Genomic DNA, 14,793 nt, shown 5'->3' on the forward strand with positions numbered 1-14,793 from the left:
TAAAACAACGTTAGTAGTGTAAGAGGTGGGATAATACTCGCCTCCGTGTCTTTCCACCATTACTTGGAAATTCTAAAATTTTATGACAAGACCGGAGGCTCCTATTATGCTTGTTCAAAGCATGTTAATTACTACAGAAGTTGCTGCATCCACAGGTTTACAATAAAATGTACAAAAAATAAAATAATTTGACCAATCTGCCGATCTTAGAATATCCTCCAAACGAGAACCGGCCCAAAAGGCTTTTGACGCCATAGCTCCTCTAGCCGAATAGGCACCAAATTTAGAGGTATCAATGCCAGCTAATGACATTACCCATTTGACCCAGCGGGCCAAGGTGGGAGAAGATACGGGTTTGTAAGGTTTTCTGAAGGAGATTAATAGTTGGGAGGAAGAAGATGTTCTAAGGTCAGCAGTCTTTTGTTCATAAGTTTTCAAACAGTTTCCTACACATAATTTTGGATAATAAGGGAAGAACGGATAGAAAACTGAAGTAATATTGGTTTTAGTACGCCGAGACACATTGAATAAGACACCCGTAGGAGTAAAATGACGAGCTGAAATATCCAAAGCTTTAACATCTGACAAACGTTTAATAGAAACCAATCAAAGTAGCTTTGTTAGTTTAGCTGAAAGCATTTTTGAAGACAATAGGTTATTATCCTGCCAGGAGAGGAACATTTGTAAAACAAGGTTTACATCCCATAGAGCAGTATATTTAGGAAGGGGAGGGTTAGAAAATGTTACCCCTTTCAAAAGACGGCAAATGATAGGGTGTTCCCCAACAGGTTTGCCGTTTATGAAAGGATGATGGAGGGAGATAGCTGACCTATATAGGTTAATGGTTCTGTAAGATTTGCCTATACTAGCCTGTGAGGCAAGGAAATTTGCTATCAAGCTGAGATCTGCTGAAAAGGGATCACCCGCTTTTCCCAGACACCAGCTAGACCAGATGGACCAGGCTGATTTGTAAGCCTTGGCAGTACCTGGAGCCCAGGAATTGTTGATGTAGGTTGAAGCCTCGAGTGAAATTCCTGGATAAGATGAGGAAGGCCTGAAACTTTCCAGGCAGATAGAAGAAGGGATTTGTTGATTATGAGGTCGTGGGGGAGACCTTGCGGATTGAGAAGGAGAGAAGGAAAGGAGGGTAGGATTACCGGGAAGTCGATTGATAGTTCGAGAAGGGGAGGGTACCATACTTGAGATTGCCAGAACGGAACTACTAGAACCACAGTGACTTTTTGACGTCTGATATGAGCGAGTACTTTGTTTATCATGATGAAGGGGGGAAAGGCATAGCTTATTGAATGGGGCCACTGTTGAAGAAAGGCATCGGTCACTAAAGCTTGAGGATCTGGTCTCCAGCTGAAAAAGTGCAGACGCTGAGTATTTATGTGGGATGCGAAGAGATCTATGAGGAAAGGACCCCATTTGTGATGAAGAGAATTGAAGACTGAAGAGTGAAGTTTCCAGTCGCTGGAGTCGGAGAGATGACGCGAATACCAATCTGCTACTGAATTGAGCGCACCTGGTAAGTATTCTGCTCGAACCGAAATTTTTCGGTGTAGGCAGAATTCCCAGAAGTTTTTGGCTAGTTCTGCTAGTAGTTTGGATTCTAAGACAAGATCTGGGGCTGAGGCAAAGATGGTCCTGCCGTTCCAGGCTTCTAAGTGGTCTAGCCACCATTGAAGTTCTGTACGGGATTCTAGATCGAGGGGGATGAAATCTGAATAAGCAAGACCATTGCGCAGATGCCAGATCTTTAGTCTCTGCAGAGCCCGATAGTGGAGAGGGCCTGGAAATATTGCTTGTATCGAAGAAGAAAGATGACAATCCTTGCAAGAGACCTTAGGGAGAGAGAAGTCTGCTGTAAAGATAGGGTTATCTCTGCTTTGATGCTTTTTATTTTTGAATCCAGGAGTTGGAACAGGCCTTGAAAGGAGTTGACTAGAAAGCCTAGGAACTCTATGGTTTGAGACGGAGCAAAGATCGACTTTGCGTTGTTGATTATAAAGCCTACATCTGAAAGGAGGGATATGGTGAAGGACAGTTGAGACTGGAGAATGGAGATGTCTTGATGCATAAGAAGGATATCGTCTAGGTAGATTATCAACCTGAAACCTTGCAACCGGAGCAGGGCTACAATAGGTTTTATTAACTTGGTGAAACACCAAGGAGCCGAAGAAAGGCTGAATGGTAGGCAAGTGAATTGATAGAATTGATGTTGCCATTGAAACTGAAGTTATTTTCTGTGAGAATAGTGAATGGGTACTGTTAGGTAGGCGTCCTGAAGGTCCAGGCGGACCATCCAGTCGTTCAGAAGAAGCGAGTCCCTTAGATGAAGAATTGTTTCCATCTTGAAGTGTCGAAAAACAACAAATTGATTGAATTGTCTGAGGTTGATGACTGGTCTGACCTTTTTGTTTTTCTTGATTACTAAAAACAAGGGGCTTATAAAACTGGATGGAAGAGGATGAACTGGTTGGATAGCTCGTTTTCGAAGTAGATCTTGCATCTCGGAAGTGATGAGATTTGTCATTTCTTTTGCAAAAATGAGAGGAGGAAGGGGAGAAGGTTGGTAAGGAGTCTCGTAAAACTCTATTAAATAGCCTTTGACTGTATTGAGCACCCAAGGATCTGAGGTAATCTCTGTCCATTTGTGAAGAAAAAACTTTAGGCGACCCCCTACAGTAAGATGGCCAGAAAATTGGCTTACCTGAGTTATTATAGGACTTGCGTTGGTTCCTGCATCTGAACCCTCTGGAACGTTGGGGGTAGAATTGCGGTCGAAACTCTTGTTGTTGGTAAGTGTAAGAGCCTATGAAGTCTTGATTTCTAAAGGACCGGCCAGTGGAGCGGCCTCTTCCTCTACCGGCCCTGGCAAAAACCCGTGAGTTGAAAACCTTTTTAAGGGACTGTTGTGCTTTGCCTATTGAGGCAAAGGTGGTAACATATTTACTTAACTCTTTGATAAACGAGTCCCCAAAGAGCAAGCCGTCGGCCTTGGAACCAGGGTCCATAGCTGCCAGATTTGCTAGCTTAGGATCTAGCTTAAGTAAGAGTCCTTCTCGACGTTCATGCGTCATAGCCGAGGTTGCGTTACCCAGTAAACAAAAGGCTCTCTGAATCCAGAGGGACAATTCCTCAGGATCTATGGATTCTTCATTGATTCGGGCAGATTCTGCTAAATCAAAAATGCAGGCCAAGGGACCGACCAAATCAAGAACTTTATCCTGGCATAAGGCCCAGGCTCTATCTACTCCTTTGCGGGGATCTTTCCCAAATTTAGAGAAAAAGGTTAGTAAAGAGGGTTCTATAGAGGGAGTGGCGGTGATGTGTAGGGGAGGGGAGGGTCTGGGACACTCGGAACGTAATTTGGCCTGTACTTGCTTATCTAGGGGAAGACGTAATTTGGCTAGAATATAGTTAGAAACATGTTCAGAAGGAAGCCATTCAGTAGAATTAGGTTGGTGGATTAGACTAGGATCGAACATGGGATTGCCATCAGAATCTATCAGGGGAGAGTGAGCTTGATCAGCTGGTACTGATTTGGTCTTTTTGGGCGGAGGCCCGATCCAGAAATCTGAGGTGTTAGTGTCCTCATTGTCTGTATTAGAGTCAATGTCATCCCCATCATCGTCTGTGTCTTTGATATCCTCAATCACAATTTTATGGGTTTTAGATAAGTTTTTTGTTTTTGCTTTACTTTTTGTACCCATAGACTTATTCCCCTCCGACATAGGAGGCCTGTGAGGAGCTTCGCCCTCAATTCTGAGTGAGTTTGACTCACTGTCCGTCAGCGCAGACGAGGCGTGTGCCTGTAAAGAAGTAGAAGCCTCCGCGGCTTTGCGCTTTCTGCTTTCCCCCGCAGAATGGGCCAAATGTGATTGGGAGAGACCGAAAGACACAGTATTTTGAATTTGTTTCGAAATTTTAACCCTAGAAACAGAAACTGCTTTTTTAACTGAAAACTGTATACAAATTTTAAATTAGAAGAAAAAACCTCTTCAGAGTCTTCATTTGTGGAGAAAAAGTTTGAAAAATCCATTTTGCTGTGGGAAAGAGGAAAAACAGGTAAATAAGGGGTTAAAACCTGAGGGAGGGCTTGAGAAGAGAAAAAACTATGATTCACCCAGAAGCTGCCAACCGAGAGGCAGAAAACGCGAAGGCCACGCCTTAATAGGAAGTGGCCAAGTCAATAAATAATAAACCTGAATGAGCCGGCAGAGCTAGAAGTGTTGGCCTGCCCGTCAGAAGCGGCGAAGGGATAAAAGGTTTAAAATATTGAAGCGTGTTTTGGAAGCAGTGCGCTCAGGGACGGAGCGAAAGGAGAATGCCGGTAAGATGAGACTCGCGTCAGCCGGCGTTCACAATGGAACGTTAGCACGGATACGCGAGTCGGGGAAAATGCTTGAGGAACGCTTCGCGCGCGACACTGAAAATGAATTAGACCTTTAGTGAAAAACACAGGCACGAACGCCGATATTGGTACAGCTACGAATAACGCTTGAAAATTAATATTAAAACAGTGAAAATAACCAACAATACGCAGAAAGTTTTACCAAGCACTAAAAGATATACTTATCTTGACTGCGAGCAGCAAGAAAAGAGGGCTGCTTGCAGTCAGGATTGGTATATCTTTATAGTGCATAGTGTTGTGATTGGCTAACTTGTTATTCTAGTCCTCCCATTGGTTGCCTGTTTCACAAATCTCTGGGACTGGTGTTCTTTCTTGGCTGCTGTTGAAATAAAGCAGGAAAAGAAAGCATAATACTCGCCTCCGGTCTTGTCATAAAATTGTAAGTGAAGTGCCAAACAAGAAAGTAAAGCTTCGCTCACCCAACCTACATTGCATTCAGGGCCACTGGCATCATGAGGACCAACGTATGCAGTAGGGTTAAAAAATGTAACTTTTCCTAGTAACTTATGAAGTAAAGTCTTAATTCCATTAAAGGCCAGTATTATGCTTCTCCAATCTTGCTTTATCAGCAGCAGCCAAGAAAGAAAAAAAACTACAAATCCTATGAGGCCAAGGGAAACAAAAGGCCAATGGGAAAACAACAGTATTAACATATTGCACCAATTGGTATTAAGGGTCCCTCTGATATATCTAACTTGACTGCAAGCAGCCCTCTTGTGCGAGAAACAAACATAAATAAGTATTAATATTGGGAAAATGCAAAAAACAATAGAAATAGCTAAAACAAAGGAAAAAAAGATTACATTTTAACGCTAATAGGGACACAGAACTACATTGGGAAACACTATTTTCTCCCTCAAAATTCGTTTTTCAACGTGACCTAAGTGCGTGTCTAAAACATAGTTTATCACATGAGTATCTACTTACCTTTCTTGTTAAAAAAACACACACACACACACACACAGACGCATCCTGCAATATATCTTCACTGTATTTTTTTTTTACATTAAAATGCTTCTTAAAGATTTCGCAGCAAATATTATGTGGTGTTTGGAAGCAGATTGTTTAAAATTTAACAACCACTAAAACAAAGGAAAAAAAAAAAGTCCGATCTCCCCGTCGGGGAATTGAACCCCGGTCTCCCGCGTGACAGGCGGGGATACTGACCACTATACTAACGAGGAGCTCTGACACACAGCTTTCCAAAATGCCTTATGAATTGAGATTTTCCTAGCCTTGGTGTCAGAAAGGCTAGATTTTATTAAAGACAAGGAGGCGAGTATTATGCTTTTCTTTTCATGCTTTATTTTAACAGCAGCCAAGAACTACAAATCCCAGAGTCCCTGGGAAAAACAAACTACTAAACTGCATCACAATGGGGTCCTCCAATCACACGAGGAGCCCTATAATAACTATCTTGACTGAGAGCAACAAGCCCTCTTTTCTTGCGAAAGTCAGTCAATATAACGATGCGAAAATAAGAACAGTAGACCATAAAGAGTCAAAAAGGCGGAAAGTATGTCCCAAACGAAAATCTTGAGGGAAGGATGATCTTGTGTAGATCCTGTTGGTTGAAGAGGAGATCCAGAAGGGTCAGTTGGAGAAAGCTGGTCAGACAGTAGCGTTGTTGCTGGTTGCGGTTGAGGCAACTAGAATAAAAGAACAGGGAGGGTTAGAAGAGGCGGGATAATACTCGCCTCCTTGTCTTTAATAAAATCTAGCCTTTCTGACACCAAGGCTAGGAAAATCTCAATTTTATTACAAGACAGGAGGCTCATATTATGCTTGTTCAAAGCAATGAAACAACATTTTGTATAGGATGATCGACTGGTTTGCAATAGAACGTTCTAAATGTATTGACGTTAGACCAGTCTGCAGATCTAAGGATATCCTGTAAGCTGGCCCCGGCAAAAAAGGCCTTAGAAGGCGTAGCTCCTGTAACAGAATGGGCACCATAAATATCAATAGGGACGCCAGCCAAATTCATCAGCCACTTGAGCCAGCGGGCTAAAGTGGGAGAAGAGACAGGTTTATGGGGTTTTTGATACGAAATCAGCAGTTGAGAAGAAGAGGATGTCCTGAGATCTGCAGTTCGTGAAACGTACGTTTTTAAGCAATTAGCCACGCACAACTTAGGTTGGGAGGGAAAAAAGGGATAAAACACAGAAGACAAATTAGTCTTAGTACGTCTAGCCACATTGAAACACACACCGAAGGCAGAAAAATGAAAGGAGGAAACATCCAAAGCTTTAACATCCGAAACTCATTTGATAGAGACCAAACAGAGGAGCATAGTAATTTTTGCAGATAAATATTTTAATGAAAGTTCTGAATTATCAGGCCAAGAAAGAAGAAGATGAAGGACCGAATTTACATCCCACATAGACTTATATTTGGGGTTTGGAGGTTTGGAAAAACGTATTCCTTTTAATAGGCGGCAAACTAAGGGATGCTCTCCCACCGGTCTACCGTCCACCCTGATGTGTTCTGAAGAAATTGCTGACCTATATGTATTGACGGTACGATATGCCTTGCCCTGAGAGGCTAAGGAAGCTAGGAAATTTACGATTAAGGTAACATCAGCTGAAACGGGATTGGAATCCCTGTCCACACACCAGCTGCACCATACTGCCCAGGCTGCTCGATAAACCTTCGAGGTGCCCGGAGCCCAAGATTGCTGGATGAATTGGACAGCCTGTTGCGAAATTCCTGGGGTTCTCCAGGAAGCCCCGAAACTCTCCAAGCTATGAGGGATAGGGAACCCTGTATTATGAGGTTGTGAGGATGTCCCTGGGGATCCAGGAGAAGGTCTGGGAAAGGGAGGATGAGAACTGGAAGATCCAACGAGAGTTCCAAAAGGGTCGGAAACCAAGGTTGGGCCTGCCAAAATGGGGTAATTAATACTAGGGAGGAGCCCTGACGTCGGACATGTGCTAGTACCCGAGCAATAAAAAGGAAGGGTGGAAAGGCGTACAGGAGGGAAGAAGGCCACGGTTGGAGAAAAGCGTTGGTAGCCAATGCTAAGGGATCTGGTCTCCAACTGAAGAATTTGGGAAGCTGAGAGTTGAGTCTTGAGGCAAAGAGGTCTATGAACATGGTGCCGAATATAGAAGAAAGACGCTTGAATATAGAAGGGTGAAGACGCCAATCGCTTGAATCGTGGGAGTGCCTTGAGAACCAATCGGCCACCACATTGAGATTGCCTGGGAGATATTCTGCCCTTACTGAAATATTTTTGTGTAGACAAAACTCCCACAGACTCTTGGCCAAGAGGGCTAACGGTTTGGAGCGAGTTCCGCCCAGACGGTTTATGTAAGTTACTGCTGATAAATTGTCCATTCTGAGAAGAATGGAACATTTTACTTTGTCTTTGGTAAAGGATTGGATGGCAAAGGAACCTGCAAGCATCTCTAAACAGTTTATGTGCATTGACGACTCCTGAACGGACCATGGTCCTCCAGTCGAGTGTGGACCACATCTTGCGCCCCATCCTGTCAGACTTGCATCTGACTCTAAGACAAGATCTGGGGCGGCAGAGAAAATCGTTCTCCCGTTCCAGGCGTCTAAATGACTCATCCACCATGTGAGTTCTTCCCTGGAGTCCGCATCGAGAACCACCTGATCTGAATATGACAGACCCTGTTGAAGGTGTCGGATTTTGAGCCTTTGAAGAGCTCTGTAATGAAGAGGGCCTGGAAATATGGCCTGGATGGAAGAGGAAAGAAGACCTACAAGACGAGCCAGAGCCCTGAGGAAAGTACAAGGAAGCGACAGAGCATGACGAATTTCTTTCTTTATCAAAGAAACTTTGTCCTGGGGAAGTTGGAGAATTGACTCGGCGGTGTTGACGAGGAATCCCAAGAATTCGAGAGTTTGAGAAGGAACAAGGGATGACTTTTGGAAGTTTATAAGGAATCCCAACTGCGAGAGGAGATCCAGACAAATTTTTTGATGGGTTATTAGGGAAGACTGGTCTTGGGCCATCAATAGGAAATCGTCGAGGTAGACAATAAGGCGTATCCCTTGAGCCCTGAGAGAGGCTACCACTGGTTTGAGTATCTTGGTGAAGCACCAAGGGGCAGAAGACAGACCGAAGGGAAGAGTTTTGAAACGGAAGAAAGAATGCTCCCACCGGAATTGAAGAAATTTTCTGAATGAAGGATGCACCGGTACCGAAAGGTAGGCATCCTGTAGATCTATGCGAACCAACCAGTCGTTCTGAAGAAGAATATCCCTTAGATGGAGAATAGTTTCCATCTTGAAGTGATGATACACCACAAAGTTGTTGAATTCTTTCAAATTTATGACCGGGCGGTGTTTTTTGTTTTTCTTTTGAACCAAAAAGATATTGCTGAGAAACCCCGAAGCATCGAATGGCACTTCTTCGATCGCTTGCTTTGATAGTAAATCTTGTATCTCGACTTGAATGAGACGGGATTGGTCTTGAGAAAAACGAAGAGGATGAGGAAGGAAGGGTTGAAAGGGAGTCTGGTAAAGTTCTATTCAATAGCCTTGGACGGTTTGGATTACCCAAGGATCGGAAGTTATTAACAACCAAGCGTTTAAACACAAAGCTAGTCTGCCTCCTACTGGAGGAAGGCCAGAACTGAAAGTTCTTACCTGCAAGTTGTTCTCCTTTGGCTCTGTAACCCCTGTTGCGGCCGCCGCGGAATCTGCGGGGGTAGAATTGGGGTTTGTATCCTTGATACACTTCAAGTTGGTTAGACTGGGTGTAGGAGCCTCTGTTGAGGGATTGACCTCTTGCAGAGAAGCGGCCGGCAAAACGGCTCCTTCCTTTGCCGGCCCTTCCAAAAACCCGACTGGAAAAAATTCTCTTCATAGAATAATGTGCTTTGTCCAAAGAGTTAAAAGTAGCAACGTACTTGCCCAATTCCTTAATGAAAGAGTCTCCAAAGAGAAGACCATCAGCATTAAGGCCTTCCTCCTTAGAAGCCAAAGTGCTGAGTTTTGGATCAATCCTGAGGAGGAGGCTTTTCCGACGTTCCTGGGAAATGTAGGAGTTGGCATTGCCCAACATACAGATTGCTCGTTGAGCCCAATTGGAGAGGGTATCAGGATCCACATGAGAGCCCTCCAACTTGGCGTCCTCGGCAAGGTCAAATATTCTGGTGAGGGAACCCACCAAATCTAGGAGCCTATCCTGGCAATTTGACCAGGCGCGGTCCACTCCCTTCTTGGGGTCCTTGCCAAATTTCGTGAAAAAAAGGAGCATATTGGGATCAATGGCAGGGGTGTCAGTGACTTTACAGGGAAGGGAAGGTCTGGGACATTCGGATTTTAATTTATTTCTGGATGATTTATCCAGGGGGTGTCGGAGATAAAAAGAGACGTAATCGGAAACGTGATCAGAGGGGAACCATTCAGAGGAGTTGGGATGATGGATGGTATTAGGGTCGAACAGAGGTTCGCCAACCGGGTCCACCAGGTCCTCGGGCACTAAATGAGGGGAGTACTCATGAGGAGAAATTTTTCGCCTTTTCTCCTAGGGCCCATCAAAATAGTCATCATCTATATTGTCTTGCAAGACATCATCATCCCCATCACTATCCGTGTCCCGTAAATTAAGGATATTAAGTGGGGAAGAGGGGAGACCCGAAGTTTTCGCCTCTCGGGTTGGAGGCCCAAATTTTTGAGAAACGCCTTTAGAAATTGTCCTTAATGGACTGGGTTTGATCGTCTTCTGACATGTTGGGAAGAAATACCTGGGAAGGGTTAACTGGACAAGGGGGGCTGACCGGGAATATGAGAAAATGTATCACTAACCTCAAGAGAACAAAAACGCGTTTAAAATAGCAACAGCGTGTGAGGGCCGAGCCAGTTCTGAAGAAAATCAATAATGAGCCGGCAGTCAAGCGTGCTGAAAGTAAACACGCTGTAACTGCTCAGTGAGGCGAAAGGAATTGAAACTAAACGCTCGTAAACCTAACCGAGCGTGAAGGAAGCTCACTTCAAGCTGCCGCGTGAGAGGCCGGAATGATAGGAATGCCGTTGCTTCAGGCGCGGCTGTCAGAACGTTTGCCGAACGTTCTGACAGACGGCCTGTCAGCGCGAAAATGCGCACAGGAGCGCGCGAGCGCGTTAAAGTTAAACACGAAGGAAAAACGGAATACAATACCAAACAAATGCCCACAGGAACGGAAACCCAATAAAGTTAATATATGTATAAATACACCAAATACACTATCATACCATATACAGAATACATAAAAAGGCGAGCAGTGTACTTATCTTGACTGCGAGCAGCAAGAAAAGAGGGCTTGTTGCTCTCAGTCAAGATAGTTATTATAGGGCTCCTCGTGTGATTGGAGGACCCCATTGTGATGCAGTTTAGTAGTTTGTTTTTCCCAGGGACTCTGGGATTTGTAGTTCTTGGCTGCTGTTAAAATAAAGCATGAAAAGAAAAGCATAATATGAGCCTCCTGTCTTGTAATAAAATGTACGTCACCCGCGCCGAAGTTTCTGCAATAAGTTATAGAAATAGGACTATATGCAAACAGGGTAACAAAACTCTCTGAACTGCAGAAGAGCGTAACGAAATGTAGACATTTTGGAATGATGAAGTACATTTAATCAATTAAATAAATACATTTTCCACTTCCCATTTAATTGTGCATTTCTACCTGCATTTTTATAAAAACAAACGAAGAAGACTGGGTTTAGAGCTGGGGAGGGTGTTTGTGTTTTGCTACAAATAGGTGATGTTTTTCACGTGAATGTCTGTGCAGCGGGGGCTGCTGAGCGGAAGTGTTACTGAAACAGTGTATCCCTAGAGAGTGATGTCTGCCTCTTTGGTGTGCATTGGTTTGAGGTGTTTTAGAGCTGTTTTTGAAATGTGGTTAATCAGTGGCTTTCTTTGTATTAGAAAGTTAGCAACCGGCCCAGTTACCTCGTTTCACGCTTTCTGCCACTACAAGGAGTAAACCCCCCTCTCCTATTGCTGTAAAGCAGGACTGACAAAGAGCACCGAAGTGGATCCCTCAATTAAAAAACATATTTGGTTCATTTGATTTTTGAACGTAACAAAGCTTCCTGCAGCAGAATAATACTTTCCAATTATAAGTAGTGGAAACTTTACCTCGGAGGACCCGCCCGTTTAAAAGAATCTTCGCCTTTCAGCCTGTGGCCGTTTGCATGATGGTTTTTTTAAACTCCATAGCTGAAAAGTTAAAATACAACTGCAAGTCCCAGAATGCAAAGGGCGGTTATCTGGAAAGGCAGGGCCGGGGAAGGTGTCACACCTGACGGTGCTAGGTGATAACCACTCAAACAGGCCATTTAGAACAGAGAATGCATGTGCTAGTTTGAAGGTGCCTTTTTGATTTTTCTGGAGTCTTAGGCTAAAACATCGCTAACTCAAATGCAAGTGAGTGGACATGCATAAGTTTCCACTCCCGGTGACATCCTCTCCTTTCAAGCTGCTTGCACTCTGCCTTTCTGATGTTCCCAAATGTTGCTCACGTGCAAGTCTGTATCCATCAAGGATGTAGGGAGGGTCCTCAGACCCAGAAATGCTGTCTCAGTTTGAGCTTCCATGGAATGGCTCAAGGGAATGTGTTGGAGAATGCCAGCAAAAAGCTGATGGCTTCTGTCTGAAGAAGTGGGTTCAATAGCAAACAGACCTATTATTTAATGTTTTTTTTTCTTTCTGTGGGACATCCACAAATTCACAGATAAGATGTTTGGTGTTATCACTTGACCTCTTTCAGTAGAAATTGACAGTGACTAAAATGGAAGTTCATTGGAAATCTCCTCTCATAAGTGGTGAGTGAGATGAGCATCCAGGACCCGGCCCCTGGCGTGAGACTGCATTTATCCAGGGAACACTTTTGTGTGCCAAGAAGGAGCAGTCATGTACCTGATATGTTCATGGAAGAAGTCCATGATCTCAGCCCTGATAAGATGAATGTGCACAGTTCCTGCAAATTCGCTTTCTCCCTTGGACTTGTGGCCTGTTCTCGTTTGGCCTTCTGGGAGTTGTTGTTTGTTCTTGACTAATGCTATTTAATAAACAAGAAAATAAAATGCATAATATGAGCCTCCGGTCTTGCCATAAAATTAAGTTCTGTTTTCTCTGTGCTTGGCAGGTAACAGTCATTGTCCAGACCAGTGGTTCCCAACCTTTTGACTTCTGTGCACCCCTACTTTATGATTACTGGAACCCAGGGGATTCCCACTGAATCATTATTGGAATCTGGGGACCCCCCCACTGAGTGAGTACTGAAAGCTGGGGACGTAATCTGTTAATATTATTTTGTTTTCTAAGCAGTCGCGGACCCCCTGATGAGGCTTTGCAGACCTCCAGTGCTCCCTGGACCACAGGTTGGAAACCACTGGTTCAGACAAATGCAAGGTATTTTAGGATTAAAAAGAGAGCAATGAGACAAACACTTGTTGTAACAGTGGTCAGTGAGGGACAGTTCTAATACGAGAGGACCAACTATTTATTTTATCTTTAAAAATCTGAAAAATACTCATTTTATGTCAAAACTATGAATGTTCTGTTAAAAAGTGTCATTTTAAGTCCAGATAGTAATGCATTTATGATCTGATCATGGTGTAATTGTAAGTGAAGTGCCAAACAAGAAAGTAAAGCTTTGCTCACCCAACCTACATTGCATTCAGGGCCACTAGGCATCATGAGGACCAACTTATGCAGTAGGGTTAAAAAAATTAACTTTTCCTAGTAACTTATGAAGTAAAGTCTTAATTCCATTAAAGGCCAGTATTATGCTTCTCCAATCTTGCTTTATCAGCAGCAGTCAAGAAAGAAAAAAAACTACAAATCCTATGAGGCCAAGGGAAACAAAAGGCCAATGGGAAAACAACAGTATTAACATATTGCAACAATTTGTATTAAGGATTCCTCTGATATATCTAACTTGACTACAAGCAGCCCTCTTGTGTGAGAACCAAACATAAATAAGTATTAATATTGGGAAAATGCAAAAAAACAATAGAAATAGCTAAAACAAAGGAAAAAAATATATTGAACAAAGTCCACCCAAAGAAATCCAGGATGTGAAGGAGTCAATACTGTAAGGATCCCGGACAAAGGTGACACCCCCTAGAGATCCATGTACGGTGTATCATGGTAATCTTGAAGCTTTTTAGGTAGCTGGCATTGTTGGAGTGGATGAAACTGTTAGGGTGGGAAATGCATAATTAATACAGTTTTGTGGCTGGATAATACTCGCCTTCCTCCGTGTCTTTAATCAAATTAAAACTTCCCTTCATAAATTGCTAGGAAAATCTATGTTCAATGGCAAGACCACACACTTTTATTATCCTTCTCTAAAGCTTGTCAATTACCACAGAAGATGCTGTATTAACTGGTTTACAGAAAGAAAGTGTGAAAAGTGACATCATTGGACCAATTAGCTGATCTCAGAATGTCCTCTAGGCATGACCCCCCCCCCAAAAGGTTTTGGAAATCATGGCACCCCATGAGAAATGCACCCCAGAAATGGAGGTATCAATACCCGCAAGTCTCATAACCCATTTAACTCATCATGCCAATGTGGGGGAGGAAACTGGTTTGTGAGGTTTTCTGAAAGAAATGAGCAATGGTGTATCAGAGGATGTTCTGAAATGGATTGTTTTTTGTTCGTAAATGTTTAGACAATTGCCAATGCATAATTCTGGTTGACTGGAGAATAAGGATAGAAAACAGTAAATAGATTAGTCTTAGTACATCTCCTGACATTGAAGAGAATACCTGTGGGAGTAAAATGACATGCAGAAATGTCTAGAGCTTTTACATATAACACGTGTTTAATGGATATTAAACACAACAGCGTTAATTTAGCTGAAAGCATTTTAAGCCATAGGGAAACGTTGTCAGGCCAAGACAAAACAATTGCAAAACCACTTTTACCTCCCATAACTCACTATAATTAGTATAGAGGATTAGAGAATTTTACTCCCTTCAACAGATGAGTTGATGTTGACCAACAGGTTTCTCATGTATGTGTGGATGGTTGATTGATATTGCAGAATGGTAACATTTAGCAGTACGATAAGATTTACCTGAGCTAGCTTGGGAAGCTAAGAAATTGGCAAACAGGGTGATATATGCTGAAAAGGTATCACAAGATCGTCCCATACACCAGCTAGCCCAAAGCGACCAGGCTGATTTGTAAGCTTTGGTAGTGCCTGATACCCAAAATTTACTGATGTACTCTGAAACTTCTGTCAAATTGCCTGGATAAGATTGGGAATTCCTGCTACTTTTCAGGCTGACAGAAGTAGGATATTGTTCACAATTAGATTGTGTGCGTGTCCTTCCGGATTAAAGAGGTAGGGAAAGGAAGGAATAAGAAAGGGGAAGTATATTGTGAGTTCTAGTAGGGGAG

The 14,793-nt window shown here is 43.1% G+C and overlaps 1 non-coding gene across 1 annotated transcript; it reads right to left on the reverse strand.

Moving 5' to 3' along the window:
- Positions 1–5,532: 5,532 nt before the first annotated feature.
- Positions 5,533–5,604, reverse strand: TRNAD-GUC (transfer RNA aspartic acid (anticodon GUC)). Its single transcript has one exon. It is a non-coding gene; the product is annotated as a tRNA-Asp (tRNA).
- Positions 5,605–14,793: the final 9,189 nt, after the last annotated feature.

This window comes from Pleurodeles waltl, chromosome 4_2 (genome assembly GCF_031143425.1).
Source record: "Pleurodeles waltl isolate 20211129_DDA chromosome 4_2, aPleWal1.hap1.20221129, whole genome shotgun sequence".
In the NCBI taxonomy this organism is placed as follows: Eukaryota; Metazoa; Chordata; class Amphibia; order Caudata; family Salamandridae; genus Pleurodeles; species Pleurodeles waltl.